Source organism: Armigeres subalbatus, chromosome 1, assembly GCF_024139115.2.
Source record: "Armigeres subalbatus isolate Guangzhou_Male chromosome 1, GZ_Asu_2, whole genome shotgun sequence".
NCBI classification, from domain to species: Eukaryota; Metazoa; Arthropoda; class Insecta; order Diptera; family Culicidae; genus Armigeres; species Armigeres subalbatus.
The window spans coordinates 230,486,616-230,509,013 of NC_085139.1; the positions used below are offsets into that span (position 1 = coordinate 230,486,616).

General features: G+C 49.6%; 1 protein-coding gene across 3 annotated transcripts in view; it reads left to right on the forward strand.

Moving 5' to 3' along the window:
- The window catches only part of LOC134205856 (proton channel OtopLc), a 171,233-nt gene that overhangs the window by 27,598 nt on the left and 121,237 nt on the right, over positions 1–22,398 (forward strand). The window contains exon 1 of one of the 3 annotated variants that reach the window (XM_062681501.1): positions 14,208–14,378. The exons of 1 other annotated variant lie outside the window; for it this stretch is intronic. The gene's annotated coding sequence lies outside the window, so the exon portion shown is untranslated. Of the gene's footprint in view, positions 1–14,207; positions 14,379–15,225; positions 15,352–22,398 lie in introns of those variants that run through there. One more of the 3 variants, XM_062681504.1, reaches the window with a different exon arrangement.

Sequence of the window (22,398 nt, forward strand, 5' to 3'; positions counted from 1 at the left end):
CACAGCGACCACCTAGCCATCCGCTACGTGATCAGCTGTGGTGTGCAGCAGTCGAGGTTGAGAAATCCCCGTCAAGTCCGTGGGTGGAAGGCCCAAAGCTTCGACAGCGAAGTATTCACCGCGGCGCTGGGACTGGAGGGTAACACCGACAGTCTTACAGGGGACGCACTGACAGCTGTCTTGTCACGTGCATGCGATGCCAGTATGCAGAGGAGGGCACCGCCGAGGAACGGTAGACCTCCAGCATACTGGTGGAGTGCGGCAATCGCAGACCTTCGGTCAACCTGCCTTAGGGCTAGGCGAAGGATGCAGAGAGCTCGCTCTGAGCAGTTGAGGGATGAACGCCGCTTTACGTTCAAAGCTGCGAAGTTGGCCCTTAACAAGGCCATCAACAACAGTAAGAGGAAGTGTTTTGACAACCTATGCCTGAACGCCAATGCTAATCCTTGGGGCGATGCCTACAGGATGGTAATGGCGAAGACCAGAGGGGGGCTGGCGCCTCCCGAACGGTCGTCGGAAAGTTTGAATCGCATTATCGAGGTTCTCTTCCCGTCCCATGCCACAAGCCCTTGGCCACCCCAGCACCGCAGAACGCGAGTGCTGAAGTGGCTGAAGTGGCAGCGGTGACGAACGAAGAGTTGCTTGCGGTGGCCCGAACCCTTGACACGAACAAAGCTCCGGGGCCCGACGGAGTTCCAAACCTCGCTCTGAAGGCAGCGATCATGGCTAACCCGGACATGTTCAGGACAGCCATGCAGAGATGCCTGGACGAGCGCAGTTTCCCGATAGGTGGAAGAGACAGAAGCTGGTGCTGTTGCCGAAGCCGGGAAACCACCAGGTGACCCATCGGCGTACAGACCAATCTGCCTACTGGACACCACAGGGAAGTTGCTTGAGAGGATTATCCTCAACAGGCTTACCCCGTACACCGAAGGTACGAACGGCCTGTCAAGCAACCAGTTTGGGTTTCGTAAGGGTAGGTCCACGGTGGATGCTATCAACTCGGTTGTGAAAACTGCGGAAGTAGCGATACAACGCAAGCGGAGGGGAACTCGATTCTGTGCGATAGTGACGCTCGACGTCAAGAACGCATTCAACAGCGCAAGCTGGGATGCCATCGCGCTCTCGTTACTCCGGTTGGGCATTCCGGTGGGCCTGTACAACATTTTGGAAAGCTATTTCCAGAATCGCGTACTCTTATACGAGACCGATGAAGGGGAGGGTAGTGCTTCTATCACCGCAGGAGTCCCTCAGGCATCTATCCTGGGCCCGGTGCTATGGAACACTATGTACGATAGTGTTTTAAAACTGAAGTTCACCCCAGGTGTTAAGATCGTTGGCTTCGCCGACGACATAACGCTGGAGGTTTACGGAGAGTCGATTGAGGAAGTAGAACTCACGGCGGCCCACGCGATCGCTATGGTAGAGGAATGGATGAGCTCAAGGCAGCTGGGGCTAGCTCATCACAAAACAGAGTTGGTTGTTGTTAACAACCGTAAGTCGGTACAGGAGGCAGTGGTTCGCGTGGGCGACTGTGAGATCATTTCCAAGTGGGAGGTGAAGCTCCTCGGGGTGCTGATCGACGATAGACTGAACTTCGGCAGTCACGTAGATTACGCTTGCAGGAGAGCTTCGACAGCTATTGCGGCATTATCCAGGATGATGTCCAATAGCTCGGGAGTGCGCTCCAGCAGACGCAGGTTATTAGCTGGGGTCGCAGTATCTATCCTCAGATACGGCGGTCCAGCTTGGGCCTCGGCGCTTAGCGTCGAACGTAACCTGCAGAAGCTGGAGAGTGTACACAGGCTAGCGTGTCTCAGAGTGATAAGTGCCTACCGCACGGTATCACGGGATGCCGCTTGTGTGATTGCGTGTATGTTACCCATTGGACTAGTCATACGGGAAGACGAGGAGAGTTTCGACATGCGCGGAACCAGAGGAGCCCGTAAAGCCATTAGAGTCACATCGACTATCAGGTGGCAACGGGACTGGGATAACTCTTCGAAGGGTAGGTGGACCCATCGGCTGATACCTAGCGTATCAAGATGGTTTAATAGGGGTCATGGGGAAGTTCACTTCCATCTGACACAGTTCCTGTCAGGCCATGGCTGCTTTAGGTGGTACCTACATAGGTTTGGGCATACGGACTCTCCCGTCTGCCGGGCCCAGGGGTCGACGAAACTGCCGAGCACGTACTATTCGTATGTCCTCGTTTCGTCGATGTTAGGAGCGGAATGCTTGAGGTGTGCGGGAGGGACACTACTCCGGATAATCTTATCCAGAGGATGTGTCAAGAGGTTGTTAAGTGGAACGCGGTCTTGGCCGCTACCACTCAGATTGCCAGCATCTTGCAGCGCAATTGGCGCGCCGAGCAGCAGTCGAATAGCGCCGACTAGTGGGTAGCTAGTCTCAAGGGTGAGGTACCAGCGGGTAGTTAGTTAAGTAGTAGTGGAACTAGTGGGTAGCTAGTTATGAGGTAGAGGAACTAGCGGGTAGCTAGTTGTGATTTGAAGCTAGTGGGTAGCTAGTATGTTGGCGTGCGTAGTAGCACGGACCCCTCCCAGAAGTAATGCCGAAAAGACTGTTCCGGGGAGACTCAGGGTCTCTGAACAGGGTGGTTTTAGCGGGTCGGCAATAGCTAAACCCCGTTCGCCGGTAGCCCACCGGTGTCTGGATGCAGATTCCCACCCTACTGGGAAAAAAAGATAGAGGGGTCCAGCGTAATCAACGCCTGTGACGCGGAAAGGATGGCTCGGAATGACACGTTGAGCAGGCAGCTGTCCGATTTGCTGCTGGGTAGGTATTGGGTTCGAGCGAATGCAGCGAAAACATTTCCGAACAACGTTTTGGTTAACTTTCGACCCTGTGGCGGCCAGAATTGCTCCCGGATCGCGGTCAGCAACTGGCGCCCGCTGCCATGAAGTAGTTTCCGATGAAAGTATTCAGCGATGAGACGTGTTAAAGGGTGCTTCGACGATAGTAGAGCAAGGTGTTTTGATTGGTAGGGCATTTGAGCAAAACATAGACGACCTCCAACCCGCAATACTTCCTCTGGGTCAAGAAATGGGCTCATGTTGCGGATGTTCGACTTTTTCGAGAAGACCGTCTCCTTCTTTAACTGTTTTATTTCCGCAGCATAACAATCGTTTTGGGCTAATCGAACGAGAATGGGTTTGGCGTTGGCAATTTCTATTGTCGACAAAGACTTACTGACGGGCGTGGTTGCTTGTGATGGATGCGTACGATATTTTGAACGGGTGTTTGCGACGAATCGCAAGACGTATGGGGTGACGTGGAGCAGACGGTAATAGGAGGACCAGCGGAGAAATATCGGATGGATGGAACTTGATGTTTGAACGACTGCTGTTGTAGTTTTAATCTCTAATTCTTCTTCTGCAACTCCAGGGGGATCGAGACCGACCATTGCTGCGGTGGTTGGACCAACCAACTCGGTCCGTGTCGCCATAAATCGCTTTCGATGAATTCCTTGACAGACATGCCGCGTGAGACCAGGTCGGCAGGATTTTCCACTCCTGGAACGTGCTTCCTCTGGCAGCCATGAGTAAACTGTTGAATTACGGAAACACGATTGGCCACGAAAGTTGGCCAGATATTTGGAGGTGATCGAAGCCATTGGAGAGTCACTGCCGAGTCCGACCAGAAGTACGAAGTGACAATGCTGACGTTGATTGCTTTCTTGATGCGGTCGTGTAAATGTGCGGCAACCACTGCTGCACACAGCTCTAATCTTGCGATCGTGATTCGTTTCAATGGTGCCACACGAGACTTTGATGCTAGAAGTTGAACACCGATTCTTCCACGGCTGTCTTCACAGCGGACGTAAGGACATGCACCATACGCTGCCTGGGACGCATCTGCGAAGGTATGTAGTTGATTCGCGGAGCAGGGAAGTAACGCATATCAGTCAACGCGATGCTGGGAGGATGTTGACAATTGTTGGTGATAGATTTCCCATTTTGATGCCAGAGGTTCGGGAACTGGATCATCCCAGTCGTAAGAAGCAGCCATAGCTCCTGCATTATTATTTTAGCTCTAACAATTACGGGAGGTATTAGACCGAGAGGGTCGAACAGTTTGGAAATATCCAAGAGAATCGATCGCTTTGTCGGAGGCTCATCGTTGTCTCGAATATGGGAATCGAATCGTTGCATGCCAGCTTCAAGTTCCCAGCTGATTCTTAGCGCCTTTGTAGTTTTATGTGGATTGAATTGAAGAGCGGATTGTGTGCCAATTTGCTCACGGCTAAGTCCTCGTAATACATCCAACCTATTTGATGTCCATTTTCGCAGCTCAAATCAGCCTTTCTGCAGCAATGTGCTAAGCTCCGTGCGCAGACGAATCGCTTTTTCGACGGATTGCGCACCACCAATGAAATCGTCAACGTAGAACCCCTTTTTCAAAGCCAGGCCACCTTTGGGGAAAGCTTCACCTTCATCTGCTGCCAATTGTTGGAGCGTTCGTGTGACCAAGAATGATGATGGAGCCAAACCGTAAGTGACGGTGAGTAACTCGTAGGTTTGCACAGAAGACTGTTCTGGAAACCGCCACAGAACACGTTGCAGCGGGGTATCGTCAGGGTGAATGAGTATCTGTCTATGCATCTTAGCAATATCGCCGACAAGGGCGACCGGGAATGTTCGAAACCGCAGAATAATATCGATGAGCTCGTCCTGTACCACCGGACCCACGCAAAGAGCTTCGTTGAGGGAGAAGCCAGTCGAATACAACACGGACCTTCGTCGTCGTACTTGACTCCTTAATTACCGGGTGGTGGGGTAGGCAATAGGCTGTAGAGCTTACATCATCGTCCGCTTCGACCAAGCGCATGTGGCCAAGGGAGAGATACTCTCTCATGAAATCGTGATATTCCTTTTTTAATTCCGGGTTTCTTGCCAGGCGCTTCTCCAAAAAATGGAATCATCGTCGAGCACTTTCCTTGGAACTGCCAAGCTTATCTTCCTTCCGAGGGTACCGCACGATGTATCTCCCCTTTGTGTTCCGAGAAATCGTAGTCTTGTATATGGATTCGCAGCGTCGTTCTACTACAGAGTAATTGTCGAAAGTAATCAATTCTTCCGTCAGAATCGCTCCAGACTATCTTCTAGCGAAAGCATTGGCTACCTCGTTAAAGGAAGGATTGGCGAAGAACAAATCCTTCGGAATTTTCCACCCAACGATGAAAATGTTTTGGGAGGGGAGATTGGCCGTCAGCTTATTCAGCTTATTATTAATATCGCACGAGAAGTCTCCTTTTCTTGACTGGACCTGAACGGAAACTGATTCACGTACTGAACTCGAAAGTTTACCGGCACCCTGTACTGTTACATTAACCTTCTGCCTCCGCAATCGTAGAGTCTTCGCCATCCGATCCGAGATTAAGTTTGGCTGTGAGGCACTATACAGAAGTGCGCGAACAAGATGATCTATACCAGCGGTTCTCAACCTTTTTCTTGGGAGGTACCCCTTCGAACTTTTGCATTGATTGAGGTACCCCCTATTTTTTCTGTAAATGAAAATAACCGTAACTCCGTAATCCATGAAAAATGGACCTAAAAACTAACGGGTTATATGGCTCTCCATAAGTTAGGCTGAAATTTTCTTAATTCTGTGAAACTTTCCAATTCAATCTAAGTTTATACGCCAAGCTTCCGAATAGTTAGACAGTAGGCTTTTGAGCCTCTTGAAGGGAGGGTTCCGAGCCCCTTTAAAGGCGGCTTTTCTCTGAACATCTTGAAAGCACGCCTCTGAGCCTCCTTAAAGTAGGTTTCTAAGCCTCTTGAAAAAATAATTCCGAGCTCTTTGAAGGGAAGTTTTCCGAGCCTTTTGAAAGGACTTCCGAACCTATTGAAAGGAGTCTCCGAATCTCTTGAAAGTTGGCTTCCGCGCCTCTTTAATGGCGGCTTTTGATCCACTTGAAAGGAAGCTTCCTAGAATGTGAAAGGACGCATATGAGAAACTTGAAAGTACCCTTCCAAGCATCTTGAAAGAAGAATTCCGAGCTTCTTGAAAAAAGGTTTCCGTGTCGTCAGATGGAAATAGGCTTTTAAAACGAGTCTTCTGGGCTTTTAAAAAAAAAGGACTTCCCACCTTATTGAAAGGAGGCTTCCGGGCCTCTTGAAAGGAGGCTTCCGGGCCTCTTGAAAGGAGGCTTCCGGGCCTCTTGAAAGGAGGCTTCCGGGCCTCTTGAAAGGAGGCTTCCGGGCCTCTTGAAAGGAGGCTTCCGGGCCTCTTGAAAGGAGGCTTCCGGGCCTCTTGAAAGGAGGCTTCCGGGCCTCTTGAAAGGAGGCTTCCGGGCCTCTTGAAAGGAGGCTTCAGGCCTCTTGAAAGGAGGCTTCCGGGCCTCTTGAAAGGAGGCTTCCGGGCCTCTTGAAAGGAGGCTTCCGGGCCTCTTGAAAGGAGGCTTCAGGCCTCTTGAAAGGAGGCTTCCGGGCCTCTTGAAAGGAGGCTTCCGGGCCTCTTGAAAGGAGGCTTCGGGCCTCTTGAAAGGAGGCTTCCGGGCCTCTTGAAAGGAGGCTTCCGGGCCTCTTGAAAGGAGGCTTCCGGGCCTCTTGAAAGGAGGCTTCCGGGCCTCTTGAAAGGAGGCTTCCGGGCCTCTTGAAAGGAGGCTTCCGGGCCTCTTGAAAGGAGGCTTCCGGGCCTCTTGAAAGGAGGCTTCCGGGCCTCTTGAAAGGAGGCTTCCGGGCCTCTTGAAAGGAGGCTTCCGGGCCTCTTGAAAGGAGGCTTCCGGGCCTCTTGAAAGGAGGCTTCCGGGCCTCTTGAAAGGAGGCTTCCTGGCCTCTTGAAAGGAGGCTTGCGGACCTCTTGAAAGGAGGCTTCTGGGCCTCTTGAAAGGAGGCTTCCGGGCCTCTTGGAAGGAGGCTTCCGGGCCTCTTGGAAGGAGGCTTCCGGGCCTCTTAAAAGGATGCTTCCGGGCCTCTTGAAAGGAGGCTTCCTGGCCTCTTGAAAGGAGGCTTCCGGGCCTCTTGAAGGGAGGCTTCCGGGCCTCTTGAAAGGAGGCTTCCGGGCCTCTTGAAAGGAGGCTTCCGGGCCTCTTGAAAGGAGGCTTCCGGGCCTCTTGAAAGGAGGCTTCCTGGCCTCTTGAAAGGAGGCTTCCGGGCCTCTTGAAAGGAGGCTTCCGGGCCTCTTGAAAGGAGGCTTCCGGGCCTCTTGAAAGGAGGCTTCCTGGCCTCTTGAAAGGAGGCTTCCGGGCCTCTTGAAAGGAGGCTTCCGGGCCTCTTGAAAGGAGGCTTCCGGGCCTCTTGAAAGGAGGCTTCCGGGCCTCTTGAAAGGAGGCTTCCGGGCCTCTTGAAAGGAGGCTTCCGGGCCTCTTGAAAGGAGGCTTCCGGGCCTCTTGAAAGGAGGCTTCCAGGCCTCTTGAAAGGAGGCTACCGGGCCTCTTGAAAGGAGGCTTCCGGGCCTCTTGAAAGGAGGCTTCCGGGCCTCTTGAAAGGAGGCTTCTGGGCCTCTTGAAGGGAGGCTTCCGGGCCTCTTGAAAGGAGGCTTCCGGGCCTCTTGAAAGGAGGCTTCCGGGCCTCTTGAAAGGAGGCTTCCGGGCCTCTTGAAAGGAGGCTTCCGGGCCTCTTGAAAGGAGGCTTCCGGGCCTCTTGAAAGGAGGCTTCCGGGCCTCTTGAAAGGAGGCTTCCGGGCCTCTTGAAAGGAGGCTTCCGGGCCTCTTGAAAGGAGGCTTCCGGGCCTCTTGAAAGGAGGCTTCAGGCCTCTTGAAAGGAGGCTTCCGGGCCTCTTGAAAGGAGGCTTCCGGGCCTCTTGAAAGGAGGCTTCCAGGCCTCTTGAAAGGAGGCTTCCGGGCCTCTTGAAAGGAGGCTTCGGGGCCTCTTGAAAGGAGGCTTCCGGGCCTCTTGAAAGGGGGCTTCAGGCCCTCTTGAAAGGAGGCTTCCGGGCCTCTTGAAAGGAGGCTTCCGGGCCTCTTGAAAGGAGGCTTCCGGGCCTCTTGAAAGGAGGCTTCCGGGCCTCTTGAAAGGAGGCTTCCGGGCCTCTTGAAAGGAGGCTTCCGGGCCTCTTGAAAGGAGGCTTCCGGGCCTCTTTTTTTTTTTTTTTTAAGCTTTATTAAAGTGATTTTTCAAAAATTAGAGTTCATCACTAATTCCGGGCCTCTTGAAAGGAGGCTTCCGGGCCTCTTGAAAGGAGTCTTCCGGGCCTCTTGAAAGGAGGCTTCCGGGCCTCTTGAAAGGAGGCTTCCGGGCCTCTTGAAAGGAGGCTTCCGGGCCTCTTGAAAGGAGGCTTCCGGGCCTCTTGAAAGGAGGCTTCCGGACCTCTTGAAAGGAGGTTTCCGGGCCTCTTGGAAGAAGGCTTCCAAGCGTCTTGAAATAAGGCTTCATGGCCTCTTGAAAGGAAGTTTCCGGGCCTCTTGAATGGAGGCTTTTTGGCATCTTGAAAGAAGGCTTCCGGGCCTCTTGTAAGGAGGCTTCCGGGCCGCTTGAAAGAAGACTTCCGGGCCTCTTGAAAGTAGGCTTCCAGGCCTCTTGAAAAGAGGCTTCCAGGCCTCTTGAAAGGAGGCTTCCGGGCCTCTTGAAAAAAGGCTTCCAGGTCTTTTGAAAGGAGGCTTCTGGGCATCTTGAAAAGAGGCATCTGGGCCTCTTGAAAGAAGGCTTCTGGGTCTTTTAAAGGAGGCTTCTGGGTCTCTTGAAAGGAGGCTTCCGGGCCTCTTGAAAGGAGGCTTCCGGGCCTCTTGAAAGGAGGCTTCCAGGCCTCTTGAAAGGAGGCTTCCAGGTCTTTTGAAAGGAGGCTTCCGGGCCTCTTGAAAGGAGGCTTCCAGGCCTCTTGAAAGGAGGCTTCCGGGCCTCTTGAAAGGAGGCTTCCGGGCCTCTTGAAAGGAGGCTTCCGGGCCTCTTGAAGGAGGCTTCCTGGCCTCTTGAAAGGCGGCTTCCAGGCCTCTTGAAAGGAGGCTTCCGGGCCTCTTGAAAGAAGGCTTCCGGGCCTCTTGAAAGGAGGCTTCCAGGCCTCTTGAAAGGAGGCTTCCGGGCCTCTTGAAAGGAGGCTTCAGGCCTCTTGAAAGGAGGCTTCCGGGCCTCTTGAAAGGAGGCTTCCGGGCCTCTTGAAAGGAGGCTTCAGGCCTCTTGAAAGGAGGCTTCCGGGCCTCTTGAAAGGAGGCTTCCGGGCCTCTTGAAAGGAGGCTTCCGGGCCTCTTGAAAGGAGGCTTCCTGGCCTCTTGAAAGGAGGCCTGGCCTCTTGAAAGGAGGCTTGGCCTCTTGAAAGGAGGCTTCCGGGCCTCTTGAAAGGAGGCTTCCGGGCCTCTTGAAAGGAGGCTTCGGGCCTCTTGAAAGGAGGCTTCCGGGCCTCTTGAAAGGAGGCTTCCGGGCCTCTTGAAAGGAGGCTTCCGGGCCTCTTGAAAGGAGGCTTCCGGGCCTCTTGAAAGGAGGCTTCCGGGCCTCTTGAAAGGAGGCTTCCGGGCCTCTTGAAAGGAGGCTTCCGGGCCTCTTGAAAGGAGGCTTCCTGGCCTCTTGAAAGAAGGCTTCCGGGCCTCTTGAAAGGAGGCTTCCGGGCCTCTTGAAAGGAGGCTTCCGGGCCTCTTGAAAGGAGGCTTCCGGGCCTCTTGAAAGGAGGCTTCCGGGCCTCTTGAAAGGAGGCTTCCGGGCCTCTTGAAAGGAGGCTTCCGGGCCTCTTGAAAGGAGGCTTCCGGGCCTCTTGAAAGGAGGCTTCTGGGCCTCTTGAAAGGAGGCTTCCGGGCCTCTTGAAAGGAGGCTTCAGGCCTCTTGAAAGGAGGCTCCCGGGCCTCCTGAAAGGAGGCTTCGGCGCCTCTTGAAAGGAGGCTTCCGGGCCTCTTGAAAGGAGGCTTCCGGGCCTCTTGAAAGGAGGCTTCCGGGCCTCTTGAAAGGAGGCTTCCGGGCCTCTTGAAAGGAGGCTTCCTGGCCTCTTGAAAGGAGGCTTCGGACCTCTTAAAAGAGGCTTCCAGTCCTCTTGAAAGGAGGCTTCCGGGCCTCTTGTAAGAGGCCTCTTGAAAGGAGGCTTCCGGGCCTCTTGAAAGGAGGCTTCCGGGCCTCTTGAAAGGAGGCTTCCGGGCCTCTTGAAAGGAGGCTTCCGGGCCTCTTGAAAGGAGGCTTCCGGGCCTCTTGAAAGGAGGCTTCCGGGCCTCTTGAAAGGAGGCTTCCGGGCCTCTTGAAAGGAGGCTTCTGGGCATCTTGAAAGGAGGCTTCCGGGCCTCTTGAAAGGAGGCTTCCGGGCCTCTTGAAAGGAGGCTTCCGGGCCTCTTGAAAGGAGGCTTCCGGGCCTCTTGAAAGGAGGCTTCCGGGCCTCTTGAAAGGAGGCTTCCGGGCCTCTTGAAAGGAGGCTTCCGGGCCTCTTGAAAGGAGGCTTCCGGGCCTCTTGAAAGGAGGCTTCAGGGCCTCTTGAAAGGAGGCTTCCGGGCCTCTTGAAAGGAGGCTTCCGGGCCTCTTGAAAGGAGGCTTCCGGCCTCTTGAAAGGAGGCTTCCGGGCCTCTTGAAAGGACGCTTCCGGGCCTCTTGAAAGGAGGCTTCCGGGCCTCTTGAAAGGAGGCTTCCAGGCCTCTTGAAAGGAGGCTTCCGGGCCTCTTGAAAGGAGGCTTCCGGGCCTCTTGAAAGGAGGCTTCCGGGCCTCTTGAAAGGAGGCTTCTGGCCTCTTGAAAGGAGGCTTCCGGGCCTCTTGAAAGGAGGCTTCCAGGGCCTCTTGAAAGGAGGCTTCCGGGCCTCTTGAAAGGAGGCTTCTGGGCCTCTTGAAAGGAGGCTTCCGGGCCTCTTGAAAGGAGGCTTCGGGCCTCTTGACAGGAGTGTTCCGGGCCTCTTGAAAGGAAGCTTCAGGACCTCTTGAAAGGAGGCTTCCGGGCCTCTTGAAAGGAGGCTTCCGGGCCTCTTGAAAGGAGGCTTCCGGGCCTCTTGAAAGGAGGCTTCCGGGCCTCTTGAAAGGAGGCTTCCGGGCCTCTTGAAAGGAGGCTTCCGGGCCTCTTGAAAGGAGGCTTCCGGGCCTCTTGAAAGGAGGCTTCCGGGCCACTTGAAAGGAGGCTTCAGGGCCTCTTGAAAGGAGGCTTCCGGGCCTCTTGAAAGGAGGCTTCCGGGCCTCTTGAAAGGAGGCTTCCGGGCCTCTTGAAAGGAGGCTTCCGGGCCTCTTGAAAGGAGGCTTCCAGGCCTCTTGACAAGAGGCTTATGTGCCTCTTGAAAGGAGGCTTCCGGGCCTCTTGAAAGGAGGCTTCCGGGCCTCTTGAAAGGAGGCTTCCTGGCCTCTTGAAAGGAGGCTTCCGGGCCTCTTGAAAGGAGGCTTCCGGGCCTCTTGAAAGGAGGCTTCCGGGCCTCTTGAAAGGAGGCTTCCGAGCCTCTTGAAAGGAGGCTTCCTGGCCACTTGAAAGGAGGCTTCCGGGCCACTTGAAAGGAGGCTTCCGGGCCACTTGAAAGGAGGCTTCGGGGCCTCTGGAAAGGAGGCTTCGGAGCCTCTTGAAAGGAGGCTTCCGGGCCTCTTGAAAGGAGGCTTCCGGGCCTCTTGAAAGGAGGCTTCCGGGCCTCTTGAAAGGAGGCTTCCGGGCCTCTTGAAAGGAGGCTTCCGGGCCTCTTGAAAGGAGGCTTCCGGGCCTCTTGAAAGGAGGCTTCCGGGCCTCTTGAAAGGAGGCTTCGAGCCTCTTGCAAGGAGGCTTCGGAGCCTCTTGAAAGGAGGCTTCCGGGCCTCTTGAAAGGAGGCTTCCGGGCCTCTTGAAAGGAGGCTTCCGGGCCTCTTGAAAGGAGGCTTCCGGGCCTCTTGAAAGGAGGCTTCTGGGCCTCCTGGGAAAGGAGATTTCCCGGCCTCTTGAAAGGAGATTTCCCGGCCTCTTGATAAATGCTTTCCGAACCACTTGAAAAAAGGCTTCCGGGAGTCTTAAAAAGAGTCTTCCGAACTTTTTGAAAGAATTCTTCCGAGTCTCTTGAAAAGAGACTTCTGAACCTTTTGATAAAAGGCTTTCGAGACTCTGGAAAGAAGGCTTCCGAACCCCTTGAAATAAAGCTTCCGAGCTGCTTGGAAGAACATAACAAATAGTTTTGAAAATTTAACGACGTGTTGCATTCGATATTCAATTAAGTTTGACATAATTTTACAAGCAAGAACAATTTCAATTTATTTCGATTTAAAAGAGCAGTAAGATCGATTGATTGTTATGCTTATTTGCATGCTCCAAAATGTGCATAAAATACATTTAAAACCACAACATGTTCTTATCTGTGAATGCTTCCAAGCTACTTGGAAGAAGGATGCTTTCAATCCTCTTGCAACGTGGCAACCGAACTATTAAAAAAAAGCCTTAATGCCTTCCAAACGGAGGCTTCCGAACCTTTAGACTCTAGATTTTAGTTCAGAAGCATATTCTTAACATATTTATATTATTCAACATTTTGTTTCGATCAGTTGGATTGCATTGAACAGTTTTTTTTTTAAATTTGTTAATTCGAGGTTTTGCCCTTTTGATCTTTTGTTCCGGTTGTTGAAGGCAGGATTCAATTGACTTCGATTTATTCATCGCCTTGCATATTATTTACACAAGTATAAAAACTTTATAAATGTGTTTTGATTTTAATTGTAATACGTCCGCCATTACGGATTTTTGTCCGAGGTACCCCCAGAGGCCAGCGAATGTACCCCCAGGGGTACATGTACCCCAGGTTGAGAACCGCTGATCTAAAGGGTACCTGTGATAACCGCAAAATCGAACTGGACAGGTTTTCACCTTCCGCTCCATAATTCGAGCCTTGTAGTTGAACTAATCAGCAGCACCAACATCAACGTCCAACGAGCCGGTATCAAAAATGGCAGCGCCCAGTAGACGGCTTACCATGCGGTCCGGTTATTATACTGGTCACGGGACGGCACCAAAAAATATGATGGCGCTTACCCCTACGTTGTGGTTATTTTCCGTGGTATTATCCAACGGAATTTCGATGCCTTCAGATGAGAGCTGCCTGTGGTGCATCAATCCTTTACTCAGGCCTCAATCCGAATCCGCACAGGTATTTCTTGGCATGCAATTATGTCGTTGTCTAAGCCACAACTTATCACAAGGCACTCGGTAGGGAGAAATTGTTAGCAAGTGCTTCAGCACAGATCTTCTACTGCTTCTAATACGACACAGAACTTTGCACAGCTATTCAATAATTTTTACGCTGGATTTTATATTCGTTTAATTAATTTATTGCAAATAGACGATTTCACATAACTAGTAATTTATTACTTTCACCTTAATGACACATGGAAAAACTAATCTAATTAGAAGAGGTGCTTTCTTACTTGATGTCTGCGAACGAATGAGTGGGGTGTCAGGTCGGGAGGATTTGTTGGTTCGGTTTCGACGTCGCCGTCGTAAGTTGTGTTGCCAGAGAGGTCCAAGAGCTCTACATATTCGGTTCTCGTGCCCGATAGCACCATTCGTGGCATATTCTCACACAGTGCAGCCAAATCAAATAAATAAACCAACAGCTGTCTTAATGCAGAGCAAATCGCTTATGATAATACCACCTGTTACCTTTCCATTGGAATAATTTGCTTACAGCGGTTTGAGACAGGACGCAACCTATCTCTCGACGTCAGCTGATGATTCCCTGCGCGGAAGGGCAGCCAACCTCTTAAAACCGGGTTGCCAAACTTCGTGAGTTGAATTATTCAAACAAAAATTTATAAGGGTAATCACCGCAAGGAATTAGGTCTCTTTCTGTTCCTGACCTGGGTGCTGCGGATAGAGCCGCTTTTCTGCTCTCAAGCGAGTAGAGGGATATTTTGAAATCTCTCCCATAAGCAAAATTATTTTGCAGTTACTTAGCTGTCAATCATCTCCCGCTCTTCGAATTTCTCTTTCTCTTGCGCGAGACTCTACATGACTTTACGATGGCTTATCTCGGGAAATTTCATAACGAGTGCTTTTTAGTTGCATTCCTACTAGTTTTCCACTCGAAATATAATGTGAAAATATTTGTTACAAGGAATACAAAACTTAAACTTAGTTTATTTTTATTTTTCCCCAAATAATAACAATACTTCCCAATATAAGATCCAAAACGAACATTACCACAATCTTCAATGTTTGGCTCCGGCAAAATATAAATTTTTGGCTTCAGTTTGACAACCAAGTCGATTCTATTCGCATCACCCAGTTCCTGACTATGAATATAATAGTAGTGTGCGCCTTGTGTTTCTTACTAAGTAGCGTAAAGTTTTGATAAAAAATATATGGTGTATAAAAACTATTGTGTGTTTCTTCTTTTAGATTCTCTTGAAGTATGGTAAAAAAATAAATTGGACGGGAAGAACAATCAGTACGGTTGATCAATTATAAGTACGGTTATATACAAAAAAAAGTGAAAAATAAGTGATTTCATCTAAGGCTTCTCTCCACAATAGACCCGTACAAAAGTGGTTATTGTTAAGAACAATTAAACTAGCTATGTTAAGAAAAGGTAATTGTCATATTAGTTAAATTGTTAGCGGTGTGCATTTAATCATGAAACAAATACCGTAGATATCAACAGCAAAAGGTGATTTCATTTGTAGATCATAGTAAATAGGCAACAAAACCCCGAAGCATCTGTGATGCATATGTATTGTGAATCACCGGACCGAATTTGACTCCGCTGTTTATCTGAATGTTTTGGCTTAAAATATGTAATCGCCAAATGTCTTCGCATTTATCTGAAGTAACAAAACCGATTCTAGTTGATTCGAAAGTGGCTACAAATAATAAATAAACAATAATTTTCGAGTTCTTATCTCCACACATGTCAGTAGCAGCATAACCATCATAAAATTGAATTTTATAGAGAAATGCCACGAAGCGAAGAGACTGGAAAAACAAAACATCATTCTCAGATCTTCCCCTCCGACTTCTTGCAATCAAAAGCCGTCGGAAAATTCAAGTGTGAACATTTCCTCTTATGCTGTTGCATTTTACGCAATCTTCGTCGTCTTGATGATCACCGTCGCGCCGCCGCCGTCGGGAAAGCGATTTACTCACCCGCGCGGACTCGACTGGCAATAACGAGCACGAGTAGCTCCACATAAGAATAACCTATTCAGCGCACGTTTTGTAAACAAATCTCTCTCATAAGCAATTTTCCGCCAATATGCATCACGGTGGTGACGACGGTTAGGGGAGCGTTGGATGTAGACCGCTACCCGATCCTAAGAATGGTTAAGACTTGTTAGCTGCTGATGCTGGGACAAACGTGTGCCGCGCCGCGTGACGGCTCGAACGGAACGGGAGTCACGAGGGGTTGTCTAGGAACAATGACTGACTGACTGGCTGGCTGGATTGGAGTGAAGTGGATGCATCTTTTCTTTCCCCCAACTCGGAAGGGCGACGGAATTTAGAACAACGCAATCGTTTCTGCCATACATAAAATGTTGAGAGAGTTTGCGGCGACGACGACGGTGGTAAGTAAGAAGTCTTGAAAGGGGCAGACGACAACGACGGTTGTTTGGAATACAAATTCCGGCGAATCGCAATTACGCAATGGTTGTGAATCAACCCAACCCAATGGGAAGCTGCAGTGCAAACGTTGCGTAATAAGCGATAAATCGGAGGGGGACTTTGTTTACGTTTAATGCGTTGAAGCAATGTGATGTGATGGGTTTGGTGGTCCAGCCAGTCCGTGGCTTAGGTTTCTGTCGGAATAATAGGTCGTGGTTGTTCCTATTTATCTTATTTTGTAATTTCTCTCATAATTTTAATTCAAAAAAGTTGGCGTAGAACACTTTTAAAGTTAAACACTTATCCAATCCACTAATCCAAGGTCCTATAGTCCTTACAATAGTTTATCTAACAATAAAGCTTCCTCCCCGTGGCGTTTGAATCGTAGTGCGATTTACACAAATTCCTATTAGTCACACTACTAAGAAATAGGGTAAATGTGTTGATGGTTTGTAAATAGGAGATCCTGGTACAACGGAAATCCGAATCCAATTCGTTTAGCGAATGGGTAACTTCCCGTTTCCTGATGGTCATAAATCCTTATCGTGATTCTTTCGCATATTTTCCGCAAACATCCAAAGTCGAATGTTCGTTCTATTACGGCTGCATCGTTCCAAAATATAAGTCCCTCTATCTGTTGAGTGTAGTCTCTCCAGTCCCACTTCTATTGCTAGAGTGAGAAATCTGCATCGGGGAATGTTTCGATTTGTGGCAGTGTTTGCACCGAATATGAAGAAACGCTTTGGAAGCAAACGAACATTATAGACTATAGAGCAAGACATTAGGGGGAGTAAGATTCAAGTCAAGCGTATGGCATTATCCGACGTGTCGAACCGAGGCCATAAATCACTTGGTGTTGCACTGGTTCATTTATTTCTTTCTGAAGGCAACGTCTTGCAGATTAATCTTTCCTCAATATGCCCCACCACGATATGACATTTATTACGGATCATTTGAATAGAAATTCGGTAAAATGAAGCGCTGGGTTTTGAAACAATATTACTCATGACGTTTTCGATAAAGAGCTACGATACTTATTCAGTTCTTGCAGAATTAGGTATAGAATATTATGCTAAAAGCCACGAGAAGATTAAAGTTGGTTCGGCGAAGTATTTAGCCTTTTCACTGTGAATTTTTTTCTGCGGATATCTGCTGATGCTCAGATTTGATGCAAGAGTTTGGAGTCTTTGAGGAAATTACAGAGTGCTCCTGCGGTAGTGGTGTTGTTACCAAGAATTTCTTGTATGTTATTTGATAATCCGTAAAGGAATTGCCACAATTACCAACCAATCGTTTAATTACACCTTATGTGATAATATTATATCATAAATAATAAATAAGAAATTTTGAGGATGGATGACGTATTGAATCTTCACTGTGATTCAGGTAGTGGCATGTCAGACAGAAAAGGATATGAAGATCTTGTTTCTACTTGGCTCTACTGATATATTCCAGATGGGAAAGGATCGTTTGGCCGAATGCAACTAGGCCGAAAAACATTTGATCGATTGGCAGAATGGGACTTTGGCCGAAAAGGTTATTTAGCCGAAAAGGACATTTGACCGAAAAGGACGTTTGGCCGAGTAGGTCATTTGGCCGAATAGATCATTTGGCTGAATATGTCATTTGGGTGAATAAGTCATTTGGCCGAATAGGACATCACTTTTTACAGTGAAAACTGAGAAATGAGAAATGAGAAGTGAGACGTCTCACCTTTCATTTTCCTCTGCTTACTGTGAAAAGACAGAAGTGATAAGTGAGACGTCTCACAGAGATGTTTCACTTATCACTCCTCATTTCGCTCTTCGCACTACTCACTTTTCACAGTAAGAAGTGGGAAATAAGTTTTGAGAAGTGAGCCTTCTCACTTTCACACCTCATTTTCTCAGATTACAAATTACCTATCCGGCCAAATGACCTTTTCGGCCAAATGTCCTATTCGGCCAAATGACCTTTTCGGCCAAATGACCCATTCGGCCAAATGACCTATTCGGCCAAATGACCTATTCCACCAAATGTCCTATCCGGCAAAATGTCCTATTCGTGAAAATGTCCTATTCAGCCAAATGTCCTATTCGGCCAAATGTACTATTCAGCCAAATGACCTTTTCGGCTAAATGACCTTTTCGACCAAATGACCTTTTCGGCCAAATGACCTTTTCGGCCAAATCAAGACAAAATTTTCAACTACCTATTGATGGTGTTGGTTTGCGTATGAGAGCTATCAGATTCGTCAAATCATCGTTTGAATCTTTGTTTACAAAAGCAGATAAGTCGTTTTGAAAATTTTGTCTTGATATGACCTTTTCGGCCAAATGACCTTTTCGGCCAAATGACCTTTATGGCCAAATGACCAAAACCGCTATCCATTCACCGGAAATTATGGAAATACGCTCTCTTACTGCTCTTGATGGCCTTGTTAAAGGCCAGTTTCGCAGCTCGAAACACTTCACGGCGGTCCGCTCTTTCATCCTCGGTGCGGGCACGTTGCATCTTTCGTCTGGCCTTGATGCAGGTTGATCGAAGGGCCGCAATCTCGGGACTCCACCAGTATATTGGCCGTCTGCCATTTCTCGGTAGGGCTTTCCTCGGCATGGTGGCGTCACACGCGCGTGATAGGACAGCTATCAACGCATTCCCGCTTAGACCTTCAGTGTTGGCTTCCAGTCCCAGGGTTGCGGTGAAAACTTCGCTGTGATTGGTTCTCCACCCCCCGGACCTGACAGGGATCCCCGAACCTCGGATGTTGCACGCCATAGTTGATCTTTAAGCGAATTGCTAGATGATTACTATGGGTGTAACCCTCGTCCACCCTCCAGTCCAAGTCTGGTGCCAGACCAGGACTGACAAACATTACGTCAATCCATGACTCGACCCCGTTCCTTCTGAACGTGCTAGCGGAACCATCATTGACTAGCACTGCGTCAAGCTTCACTAACGCTTGACCCCTTCGATTGGTGCAGCGGCTGCCCCACTCAACTGCCAAAGCGTTAAAATCTCGTGCTATGACGACCGGCTTACGACCCACTAGGTCAGACGATAGCCTATCTATCATCTGATTGAACGTTTCTAATGGCCACCTTGGTGGGGCATAGCAGCTACAATAGAACACACCATTGATCTTAGCTATCGCAACACCCTCAGCAGAGGAGTGTACCACCTCTTGGATCGGGTACCGTCCCGTCGTGCAAATAACCGCCATCCTAGACCCGTCCGCCACCGAATTGCCATTATCGACAGGGACGTTGTACGGGTCGGACAGGAGGGCGACATCAGTCCTCGACTCCGAGACCGACTGCCACAACAGCTGCTGGGCAGTTGCACAGTGGTTACGATTCAGCTGTGTTACTTGCACGGCTTATTCTGATTTTTCTCTCCGATGGGACACGAAGACCCACCCATGACGTGGTTCTAGGCTTGCTTTTTGCTGGCGCAGATAAGGCACTTTGGTGCATTATCACATTCATGCGCCTTGTGCCCTTCCTCACCACAACGACGACACAGGTTGCTACGGCCTGGGCCCTTACAGTCATAGGACTTGGGTCCCAACTCTAAGCACCGATAGCACCTGTCCACTGAAGGCGGCAGGAGTTTGTTCACTGGGCATTAGGGCAGTTCAAATTTCAAAAATTTTCAAAAATTCCAGCTCCCATATGTCTATTAGCATCATTTTGATAATATAGGAGTCCTGGCAAAATTTCAGGCAATTCGGTGACCATTTAGGGGTGGCGCGAAGTCAATTTATGTTTATATGGAAATTTGTATGGGAAAAACTTAAAATTTATTCTAGTCTCCTTACAACTGTCAAATCGTGATGAATTCAAATAAACATCCCCAACTTCCATTTTTGGAATATATATAAATGAGACCTCGGGATAACACATTAGTTGTGAGTGGATTGAACGGTTCTATTGACAGTGTGAATATGAGAAAAATGTCTAAAATGGTGTAATTAGCCTTAACGTAGCAGTGGAAATATAAATCAAAATTAATGAGTTACCCACTAGTTGATCTCAAATAGATTCCAAAAATGGAGGTTGGGGATGTGTATTTGAATTTATCACGATTTGACATTTGTAGCGAGACTTGAATAAATTTTAATTTTTTCCCATACAAATTTCCATATAAACATAAATTGAGTTCGCGCCACCCCTAAATCGCCACCGAATTGCCTGAAATTTTGCCAGGACTCCTATATTATCAAAATGATGCTAATAGACATATGGGAGTTGGAATTTTCAAACATTTTTGAAATGTGAACTGCCCTACTGGACATTCTGACCAGCCGATCTTCAAATTCCCTCGCTCCATTACCTTTTTGGCTTCCGCAACCGGTAACCTAAGGTAGGCCACCTGCGTGCCAAAGGGACCGCCTCTTAGACGTACAGAGGTCTTGTCGACCTCTGTACCGCACTGGTCTCTGACGGCAGAGACGACGTCGTCCGCGATCGTGACCTCGTCCAGTTGCTTGCACTGGAGGGTCACTTCCGCCCCCAACGACCTCACCTTGGCGTCGTCACCCAAGACCTCTTGGGCCAGCTTCCTGTAGTCAGTCCCACTAGCCTGCGCTCCGCGTTTCAGAACCAAAATCGTTTCAAAGGTCTTGGTGCGTCTGACGCTTCGCACGTTCTGACCCAGCGCCGAAAGCTTTTCGGCCGCCCGCATCGATTTAAGGACTGCAGCGTACCTTGCCTTATCCGTTCTCACCAATAAGGCCTCACCTCTGTCCTTAGCTTTCTTTGCGGGTCCAGATGCGTTCGACTTCTGCTTTGCCCTACTGACCAGCTGTCAAGGATTTTCGGTCCCTTGTGCCGATGGCACAGGTTGGCTGGTACCATCTTGCGGCCCAGCGACTTGCGCCTGGTTGATGCCTTTCGCCTTTTTGGGTCGAGAAGTAATCTTCTCGGGACGACGCCCTTCGGGCTCCTCTACACCCCGATATGCTCCGCCCAGACGACGTTTGGCCTTTATGGCTTTGCTCTGAACGCCTTCGCCGGATTGCTGCCTGAGCCGTTTCAGGTTAGGCGCAGTCTTTTTTTATTGGCCGTCAAGGCGGAATCAATCGCCTCTTGGGCCATGGTTGCTCCTGCAAGGAAGGAGAAGGCATCAGTTTGAGCATCTTTGTCGGCCTTCTTTCTTTCCACCACCCGCCTGATAAACGCATCCTGTTCTTGTCTTGCGAGTCGAACAGCTTGGCGAAGCATCAGAAGGTTCTGTTTCAGTTCCTTACTGTTGTTCTGCTTTGCGTTCGCGAACTCGATGATATCATCGAGTTGCTCGGCGACCATTCGTATCCCGGGTAGTGGCCCGCCGAGCGTGCTGATAGGGCTATACCCCGAGTAACACACATGTTGTAGAGCAGTTACAGTAAATCAAATGCAACCAAATTTGGTCACATTAAAGTTGCTGCAACCAAATCAGCGTGAGTTGTGCTACTAGGGACCCTGTCACAGCTGGGGAGACTCCGGTGCTGCTAGTTGCAGCCTCCGTCACTTCGCTCTCCGCCTCCCTGGGAGGAGACCTCGCCAAACCCTCCTTGACAAAGGGGTCTACCACCTCCATGCTTAACGCATCATCAAAAGAGTTATCTGGTTTTGCTTCACTCATTGTAACTGGGTCCCCCTTGTGGGTGCCGTCGAATCCTACTAGAGTAGTCGCCTTTAATGATCCCATAGTTATCTTTACATACCTTACGGCATGCAGGGAGGCCATGCAAGGGTTGACGCTTTCGTGTTCAGAGCCAGATCAGCGCAAGTCAGGAAAGGGCATCTAAGCCTACTCTCACCCAGCACCCAGCAGCTTGGTGGCAGGATTGGACAGCGTGCTACAAGGCCGGCACGGTTTTAGGGGACGGAAGACAGCCTAGCCATTAGCTCACTCGTCGTTTCGAGTCAGTGTCACCCGGCGATACTAAGAGAGTAGAATGTCAGACTGCCAGCCCTCGCTTTCATAATATTACTATATCCAAGACAAGGTCCGTTAACACGCTACCAGAATACCATAATCAGGATGTCGCTGGCATTCATCCTGATGTGCCAATTGGCACTCCTTGGGCTCCTGTGCGTTTTGAGCGGCACACGGTCGCTTTGATAGGACCTGCTTGCGGACACATGCAGCTTTTTATAGAGGTTTAACTGAACCTGCTGTCAATCCCCACCACGTCCTAGGCAGGCCCTTTAACTCGCAGAGGCCGTGGGGAGGGATCGTTAAGCCCTTGGACATAGTTCCTGCTGCCCCCCATTTTCTCAGATTTTAAATGACCTATTCGGCCAAATGACTTTTTTGGCCAAAGGACATTTTCGGTCAAATGACTTATTGGGATATTCGGCCAAATGACCTTTTCGGCCAAATGTGCTTCTCGGCCAAATGACCTTTTCGGCCAAATGACCTATTCGGCCGACTTAAATCCAGTGTTGCGAAACTCTTACTCGTGAGTAAAAAAATACTCACTCTTTACTCATTTTGTGAGTAGTACTCAGGCCGTGAGCTACTCACTAAATACTCATACTCACGCAGTGAGTAGGATACCAAACTCACAGCGAGTATTACTCACGCAGTGAGTAACTCGCAGGTGAGTTTGGATACCAATACTCACATGTGAGTGAGCATAATTTCTCGTTAAAGTATTGTGAGTAAAGTTGGTTTTCAACACGCATTTTGGATTTTTTTAACAATCTTCCAGGGTTTCGACTTTTCGTTTCAATGAGACCAAAGCAAGCGTTTTTCGGGCCAAGGGAGAATCTTTTTTCGTTGTTTATGTTGAGGATCATCTTTCACCCATCAATCTTTTCTCAAGAATCAGCAGGGCCGGATCTAGGGGAGGTCCGGGGGGGGCGTGGCCCCGGGCCCCCACAAATCTTATGTACCAAAACTAACCTTTTTTGTACATTTTAGGGCCCCCACAGGCTTTCGGCCCCGGGGCCCCCCTCTGGCTAAATCCGCCCCTGAGAATCAGCCTTGGAAGATAAACGAAAATCTTGCTTGTTAGATGAAAATCTTCTTTCGTTTCA